This window comes from Camellia sinensis, chromosome 2 (genome assembly GCF_055761805.1).
Source record: "Camellia sinensis isolate YWXY chromosome 2, ASM5576180v1, whole genome shotgun sequence".
NCBI lineage: Eukaryota > Viridiplantae > Streptophyta > Magnoliopsida > Ericales > Theaceae > Camellia > Camellia sinensis.
In genome coordinates, this window is record NC_138962.1 from 68259881 (window position 1) to 68269680 (window position 9800).

A 9800-nucleotide genomic window follows, 5' to 3' on the forward strand; every position below is an offset into this window, starting at 1 on the left:
TTTGTTGGGTGGTACTCTTAGACTTTATTTATTTATTATTATTATTTTTTGAAATATATTTATTTATTTATAAGGATACATATATGAACATTAATTTGTAAAAAGTAATCTTCCTTCTTAAAATAATAAACTACTTGGATAGATCTTTTATTTTAAAATAAATTTGATTTATCATTTTGCATAAATTCTATTTCTAATTGTTTTCTGTTTATCCTAATTGTAAAAATAAAGTTGTAAAATCAGCATTAAATTATTGGCAGAAAATTTTAATTGTTTGTCCATTTATATTTTTGTCATTTCTTAGTTGGGTGGGTATTTGTCATTTCTTAGTTGGGTGGGTATCCAAAGGAGGTTGTTACATGTGGTTCACATATCTTTGTGAGGGTAGGTCCTCATCAATAATTAATCAAATGGGGCAAAACCATCATATTCTTGATTGTCATAAACAACATTCATGATATAACACATGCATGTATGAAAATATAGATAATAATAGTATATTATTAGAAGTGTCACATAGGTTCTAAAAATGCTATATTTTGGTAGTGTTTTAAGAATATGGTTAAAAATTATTTTTTTAACTGATTTATATAAGAGATGATGTGATTTAAAATGAATTAAAAATTAACTTTTGACTTTTAACTGATATTCTCAAAAGAAGCGTTTATATATTTAATTTAGATTAATGCTTCCTATCCCCACTGGGGGTATTGGCCCAAAAAACAAACTTTTTTTTTTTTTTTTTTTTTTTTTTTGAGTCTTCGGCCAGCGCGACCCCCACTGGGGGTATGCAGCGGGGCTGTTTAATTTAACACAGATATATAACCTTATTTTTTAATGGCAGGTGGAGATGTGAGGGTCATATTGAAAGGCCTTTTCATATCTGCTAATGGAGGAGATGGGTATCTAAGGGGCTTGATGGACAGTGCATATTTGGTGTTTTCAAATTATTTCATTCTGTTTTTGGGAATTTTTGTTTTTAAATTAATGGGTTAGGGGTGGGTTGGGAATGGTGGTTGGTTTTGTGATTATGGTACTGTTGGTTTGTCAATGTTAGTTTATATATAGTGTTTGTCTTCAAATCATAAAATTGGTTTTCAGGTGTTTTTTGGATTCTTGTGTATGTACGGATTTGTGGCTTAATTGTCATGTTTGTGTTGTGTAACAATATTATTAGTAGCTTTCGTGTTCAAATTCCTATCTTCATAAACAAATTAAAATAAAATTGAAGTGGACAAAATCAAATGGGAATTGAACAAAGGACAAAAAGGGGACATAAAATGTATTTGAAGGCACCATATTTGTTTCCTAGGTCCTGTTTGGTAACATTTACGTTTTCAGTTTTCTGTTTATATTTACAAAAATTTTAAAAATTCAAATAAAAACTTGTTTGGTAAAATTTTTGATTTATAAATCAGTGGTCTCAGTTTATAAATTTGGCCAAAAAATGAAAACACAAAAAATGTGTTTCCGTTTTGAGTTTTGAGTTTTTTTTTTTTTTACCACCCAATACTAGCCACCACCAGCCACCATTTTCCACCACCGTCATCCGCCACTACCGCCCACCCCCCACCACCACCTGTCATCCACCCGTCACCACCCACCACCGCCCGCCACCACCACCCGCCACTTACTTGCCACCACCACCCACCACCCATCCGCCACCCACCTGCCGCCACCACCCACTACCCACCACCACCACACACTCGCTACCACCTACCACCCACCACCGTTACTCAGTCACCCACCACCACCACCACCCGCCACCTACCCGCCATCACCCATCATCCGCCACCCACCTGCCACCACCACCCACTCATTACCACCCGCCACCGACCCGCCACCACCCTCCCCTTGCCACCACCACCTACCAGCCATCCACCCGTTATCACCCACCACCCGCCACTACCATTCACCACCCGCCACCACCACACGCCACCTACTTGCCACCACCATTGACCACCCACCACCCGCCACCCACCTGCCGCCACCACCCGCCACTCGCTACCACTTACCAGTCGCCACCGTCACCCACCCACCCACCACCACCACCACCCGCCACCACCCACCACCACCCACCATCCGCCACCCACCTGACACCACCACCACTCGCCACCACCACCCACTCGCTACCACCCACCACCCGCCATCGTCACCCACCCACCCACCACCACCACCACCACCGTCCACCCGCCACCACCCACCACTCACCGTCACCACTTTCCACCACTGTCTTCCGCCGCCACTTGCCACCAGTTGCTATTTCTCACTCTTTTTTATATTTTAAATTTTTTTTAAACATTTTGTCAATTACCAAACGCGTTTGTAGTTTATGTTTTTCTAAAAATAAACAAAAACCAGTTTATAAAATTTTTGTAAATATAAACTGAAAACGTAAACGTTACCAAACACACCCCTAGTGTTCGGTCCTCACAATGCTACTCTGACTACTGTGTATATAATAATTTCAAATTGGATAGGAAATGAAATGGTTTATCAGAAAATTTCATTTTCCTGTTCGGCTCCTTGAGGAATTTGGGATGGGAAAACAGAATTGTAACAATGATGCCCCTATTGTATTGATAATTAAAAAAGGAAGTTAAATAAAAGAAAATAGGGTAAATTATACTATGGGTTCGTTTAGGAAGTGGGTTGGATGTTTGGTTTTTTTGACTATTTTAATTTGAGGCTAAAAAGCTTAATTTGGAAAATGCTTTAAGCTTTTTTGGCTTTTTGAATTTTTTTGTGAAAGAATAAATGTAACGATTATAAGTTGGATGTGATGTTTTATTTTATTAGACTACAAAGTCTATTTTGTTTTTTTTTGCTAAAATAGCCAAAAATAGTCCCAACTTTTGCTTCCCAAACGAAGCCTATAACCTCCTCTGCAGTTTAAAAAAAATGTACGGCCTTATTTGGTTTAACTCTCAAAACATAATTTTTGAAAAAAAATTTCAAAATTTTATTTGGTTGGAAATTTTTTGAAATTGTTTTTTAAAATTACTTTCTCTCTCTTATACATCAATGAATCACTTTTTCTCTTTCATCTTTATTTTTCAATTACTTTTTTTTCTCTCACACATCTACTCAACTATAATAAAATATCAAATTCCATACTCCAAAATTATTTCCAAAATAAAAAATGCTTAAGACCACTAATTAGTGGTGGCACTAATGATGTGGCAGTGGCCCCCACCCATTGCCATAGTGTTGCCGTGCCTTGTTTTTTTTTTTTTTGGTTGATTTTCCACCTCATTAGTGGTGGTTTAGTGGTACCAATCACTACTGTTCGAAAATAAACAACCAAATAAACTAAAAAAATTTTTAAACTCTTTTTCCAAGATATTTTTTTGAAAATTTATCTTCGAAAACCAACCAAACACACCAGTAGTAATCCTCATAATTTCGACATAATTATACTGATCTCATTTTTAGTAAAATTAAATAGACTGAAACTAATGTAAATGATATGGAAATATAAAAATAAATAACATAAAATATACATTTTTATATAAAAGATATTATATCATTTTTTCATTCAAATACTTAACAAATTATTAATAAAAAAGGGCTAAATATTATATAAATTAAATTATTAAAAAAACTCAATATAATTATGTCAAAATTATAAGACTAACCGTAATTATTGAAAATAAGTTCCGTATCAATGACAACAATGAAATTGAAAGGGTGAAGAGAGGGGCACACTACAGACTAGCTCGATTTTATTCGCACAATATCAAAATATGTGAACAATAGGCAGAGTTAATACACTTTTTCAATATAAGACTCACAATTTTAAATTAAGATTGATAATTAAGTGCCCATAAGAAGATACATTGCCTAAATTAAGATTGATAATTGCCCATAAGAAGATACATTGCCTCTGTTTGGGAAGTGAGTTGGCTTTTTGACTATTTTAGCCTCAGTTAAAAAGTTTAGTTTGGGAAAGACTTTTTGACTTTTTAATTTTTTTGACTTTTTTTGTGAGAGAAGAGTGTAATGATTATGAATTGGATATGATGTTTTATTTGTTGTGGCTAAAAAAACTTATTTTGACTTTTGTGACTAAAATAGTCAAAAAAAAACTCTTGCCAAACGGAGCCATTAATTAAATTATTAAGTAACTAACAGGTGTAGTTAGTTTGGTCAGAAAACTTTTGTACTTAACCAGGAGATTAGTGTAGAGTCAGCCCCGACCCAAAGCAAGCAAGGCGGAAGTCGTGGACTCCCAAATTTTGACAAATTTTAAGGGCTCTCGAATAATTTTAATTTTTATGGTGTTAGTAGGTTTAAAAATAAAGGTTCAAACCAATTCATGTAATTTCACAATCTAAATTAAAGATTTTTAGAGCATCTCTAACTTTTTTTTTTTTTCGATTTAATTGGATTATAGATTTGAGTAAAAAATTGAGAGGTTTATTTATAAATTCAACTTTGTCATCAAATTTTCATAAAAAGCTTTCTAAAACTTCTCTCCATATTCCAGAATTTTCTTTTCATCAAATTTAATGAAAGAAAAATTATCTTCAATATCTTTTTCAATTTAGGGATAAGCTCCCCTCCATATGTTTATCCCTTCATAAATCTCCATACCCTCTTGTAGGTCTTAATTTGGACCCGCACTGATATCCGAACCGTCTATCTAGTAAGTTTCGTAATAAAGATTATCTATATAAAAAATAAGTTTCATCAAAAAATTATAAACTTGGGGAAAAAAATCACAATTTGTTTTATAAAATAAACAACAAATCTTATTGTAAACTTAAACCATCCACATTTTATAAAATAAAATATTTTTTGTTTACGTGTTTATAATTTTCTAATGAAATTCATTTTTTTTTGTATGGATTACCTTTATTAACAAACTTATAAGTATGGCTGCAAATGAACCAAGCTGTTCATGAACAGTTCGTGCTCAGCTCGTTTAAAACTCGTTTGAGCTCGGCTCGTTTACTAAATGAACAAGCTCGATCTCAATTTTTAGGTTCATTTATTAATCAAATTGAGTTCGAGTAGCCCTAAGCTCGCCTCAGTAAGGCTCATGAATATAAAAATAAATAAATAAATATCTATTTTTAATAATATATTAAATAAATTTTCAATAATCTATTTTATTTTTTATTTATGTTTGGTGTTTGTGTAAGTTTACAAATTTGATTGATAAAATTTGTTATTAATATAAGTATTATTATATATTTTACTCATAATTTTGTATTTTTTTAATCTTAATAAGTAAATTAATTTAAATTTAATTTTTTTCTTCAAGCTCGAGCTGAAACTTGGCTCGTTTATATAATCGAACGAGCTCAAGCTCGATTTTTGAAACTTGACTAGAGCTCAGCTCGAGCTCGAGTTTGACTAATTCTTAATAAACGAATTTAAACATTCAAAAGCTTGACTTGGCTCGTTTGTAGCCCTACTTACACGATAGATAGTTTGAATCATTGGTGTAAGTCTAAATTGGACCTAGAGAGGGGTATGGAGAGGTATGAAGGGGAGCAGTGACCGAGACAAATAAGGATAAGGCGTACGTGCTCTCCTTAACTTTTGAAAAATTACACTTTTGCTTCTAGTTTAAAAAAAAAAAAAAGTTTCAATTTGACCCATTCTAGTATGATATTAAATTTTTAAATCACTATTTTCATTACATTTTTCCTTCAAAAATACTTGTTTAATATATTACTATATGTCATCAATTTTGTATATTAGAGAAATATTATATGTTACTAAGTTTTTTATTATATCACCTCTTATATGAACACTTAAAATTAGTTCATTTGTTTAGAGATACTTATTACACAATTAACAACAATTAATAATATATTACTATGTAATTTAAGGATTCAAAATTGTAAAAAAAAAAGTGATATATAGCACTATCTTTGTATTATTTATTCACCTTCTCCCTCATTTTTTATTTTTATTTTTATTATTCATATCTACATCTATTTTGTGTGTGCAACTTAATATAATTTCGTTTTCATATTTTATGGAATATGTGATTATTTGATTATCATAGATAAAATCAAATTTAAAAAAAAATGATTAAGATCAGTTAACTCAAGCTTATACTTAAATATAACATTTGCCTTGTAATGCTTTTTATTCCTACCATCAAATAAAAATTAAGTTAAGTTTAATTGTGATTTTTGTTAAGATTTCAACTTAATGTTGCCCCTTCTGAGCTAAAATTATAGCTTCGCCATTAGAGAGAAGCCTTTTCCAATAAAAAAATATATATTTATAGATCTTATTCATTATAAGTATGACTCATATTACATTAATTTTGATTTTACATTATCCACATTTAGAGTAAAAATTTAAATTAATGATTTTTTTATTATTTATACATGAAAGACCCCAATTTTAAGACTATGGTTTGAATATTTTCACTTACATATGAATTTTATTCTCGTATTTATTGGGATTTTTTTCTTCCACTTTTGACAGTTTCTTTGTATAATTATGTATCTTATCTTCATTATCAAAGTTTTTTTTTTACAATTTTGAATTATATAAATTAAATGTGAATTACACTAACGATCCCTATAATTTGAAATTTGTGTTCACTTTGATTCTTGACCGGTCAATTGTGATATATTTAGGGCTAGTTTGGCATGTACTAAATAAGCCAAAAAGTCAAAAAGTCACTATCTTATTTAAATCACATCATCTTATTTAAATCACATCACCTCTCTAACACATCACATCAAACCCAACCCAAACCCAACCCAAACCCACCAATAAGTCAAAAAGTGTACTTTTTTAGGACATCCCAAACCAACCCTTAATCTTAAATTTTGAATCTCGTTTCAAATGAGAACAATTGAAATATCCTTTTCAAGGGTAAAGTCATTAATTTAATAAAATATAAACTAATTTGATAAAAATAAATGTGAAAAAATTATTTTTAAATTTTAAAAAATTATTTCTACCCACTAAAAATAAATTATATAAAAATAAATAAATCTTTTACATTTTTATTTTTTTACCAAATTAATTTTTAGTATGCATTGGATGATGATCATATAATGGGTGATTTTTGTTGATATTTTTGGATGGTTATTATATAATAGATGGTTGCATTTGTTGTTGACAAATATTTTTTTGATAGTACAACACCAGTTATGGTATTATTATTGACCTTACTCATTATACAAATTACAAAAACATAATAAATTATGTCATATCATCAATTGATATACTAGTTAATACACCAGTTGGTGCATATAGCATTATTCTTTTTCGGGTTATGCTAGAGACCCCAAATGAATTATTAAATTTTTTACCAAATCTCTGACATTGGTTTGGGACCCACACACATGTAGATTTGTGTGAGTCCCTCACCTATTTGAGAGATTTGATAAAAAATTTGGTAAATCATTTGAGATCCATAACATTATTCATATCTTTTTGATGATTATCATGTAATGAATGGTTATTAATATTAGGCTTTTATATTGTAATCGATATGTTTAATTGTTTGGGGATTTGTTTTTTTAGTTTAAAAGTTAAAAAGTTACTAAAAAAATCAAAAAATCAATAATCTATACAAAAAAGTCAAAGATTATTTTTTCCCACATTTTTTCCGTAAAAAACCAAAAAATCATTCCAAATATACTAATTTTTTTTTACATCATATTTAGCCAAAAAGTTAAAAAATTGCTAAAAAAATCTGTTCCCAAATGAGGCTGAAATGTTTTTAGTTTTGAAGTTTTTGATTTAATAGATTGGTTTAATATTTGACATCAAAATTGTTGCCATATTTGACTTTTGAAAAAATAGAAAATAATTTAACAAAAATGAATATAAAAAAAAACTATTTTAAAATATTATTTCTACAATCCTAAAAGATAAAATTATATAAAAATAATACATTTTTAATTTTTTTTTTCATCAATTTAAATTTTAGTTTCTTAGAAATTTTTTCTAAAAATAGAATATGAAAACCAAACCAAATAAAACTTTATAACCAATAAGGTGCAAGCTTTATTTATTAAAAGAAAGACTATTATATTTCAAACAACATATAAGTTAACTAACATCGTATGATAACTTTACCCTTCAAATAAAAGGCAAATTACCAACACCCCCTCAAAGTTTGACTAAAATACAAATTTCTCCTGAGATTTGGGAAATTACAAATTGTCCCATAAAATTTATATTTGCATAACAAATGAGAGGACAATTTATTATGCAAATATAATCTCATGGGACAATTTGTTACGCAAATATAAATCTTAAGGAGCAATTTGTAATTTTTCGAATCTCAAGAAGAATCTGTATTTTAGTCAAAGCTTGAGAGGGTGTTAGCAATTTGCCCTAAAATAAACCATTTACAGAGAAAATATTTTTGATTGTCCTGATTTAAAATAAGATTCAAAATTTAAAATTAAATATTTTATAATTAAAAAATAAAAAATAAAAGTAACATATTAATATAACTCGCCTTAAATAATTCGCCTTAAATTAAAATTGTGTAGAAACTTCCCATGTCCATATCCATACCATATCTGGAACATGACTCTAAAACTTGTACGAAGTGACAAACGGAATAATAAATTAAAAGGCAAATTACCTACACCTTTCTTAATATTTCAAAAATTACATCTCGTTTCTTGAAGTTTATATTCACATAATAATTTAACTCTTACTGTTAACTAAACGTGAAGAATGATTAACTGACATCAACAAAATATAAATTGATAGACAATATTACTCCTGCTGAAATCCCTTTAATAAATCAACAAAATTTACAAAAGAATTACATTAAATAGAAAAATTAAAATTTTAGAACCATGTTTGATTTGTTGTTTAGAAAAAAATTTCATATGAATCAAAAAAAAAAAAAATATGAATAAAAAAAAAAAAGAAAAAAATTTCAGAATTAAAAAAAAAACTAATTTAATAAAAATAAATAAGAAAAAATATATTTAATTTATAAAAATTATTTCTAACCACTCAAAAGATAAAATTATATAAAAATAATAATTATTTTTTATTTCTCAACCAAATTAATTTTCAAAAATCAAACCAAACGTCTTTTAAGAATTTTTTGACAAGCCATTTCTTGTGTTTTTAGCTTATTTAATTATTTGTTAATTTTATGATATTTTTACCATCTGACACTACAACATATAAGTGTTTTAAAGACTAATTTTCTTGATTTCTAAAAGTAAAAATTTTGTTGCAAAAAACATTTATGAACTAATTTCTACCGTCGTAAAGATAATCGCTAAAAGGTTACTCTGAAAAATAAAAAATAAGACTTTTAGCGATATAATTTTAAAAATGTCAATAATAAATAAATTTTTAGGGACAAAATAATTTGATCTCAAAATGATTTATTTTTTTGAAACAAAAAATTTGATACCAAAAAGATATTAATTAATCAATAATATTCAATTTTCGTTGCTAAAAATATAATGACACTTTTCGCAACAAAAATATTTAGTTCCATAAAAATAATTGTCCCTAAATTTTGATCTAAAAAACCATATTTTTTTTGAAGTGTGATAAGTATTTTTCCATTTTAATTTTACATTTCATAATTTATTTAAAAATGATAATTTAGTTAAATCTTAGAGAAATATTTATAATTTAACTACACCTCAGGGAGAATCTGTAATTTATCTAAATCTTAAGGTGGTGTAGGTAAGAATAAAGCTTGAGACCCCAGTGGGAGTACTGGGGTCCTCTCTGATTGGCCAAAAAAATAGTTTTTTTTTTTTTTTTTTTTTTTTTTCCCACGTGGAGGTGGGGTGCTGGGAGTCGTCCCCCATTGGGGTCCCCAACAT

At 29.0% G+C, this 9800-nt stretch overlaps 1 long non-coding RNA gene across 1 annotated transcript; it reads left to right on the forward strand.

The window, feature by feature from the left end:
• The first annotated feature begins 968 nt into the window (after positions 1–968).
• LOC145820098 (uncharacterized) lies at positions 969–2631 on the forward strand. The gene is made up of 2 exons (XR_014361052.1): positions 969–1312; positions 2421–2631. It is a non-coding gene; the product is annotated as an uncharacterized LOC145820098 (long non-coding RNA).
• The last annotated feature ends 7169 nt before the right edge of the window (positions 2632–9800 follow it).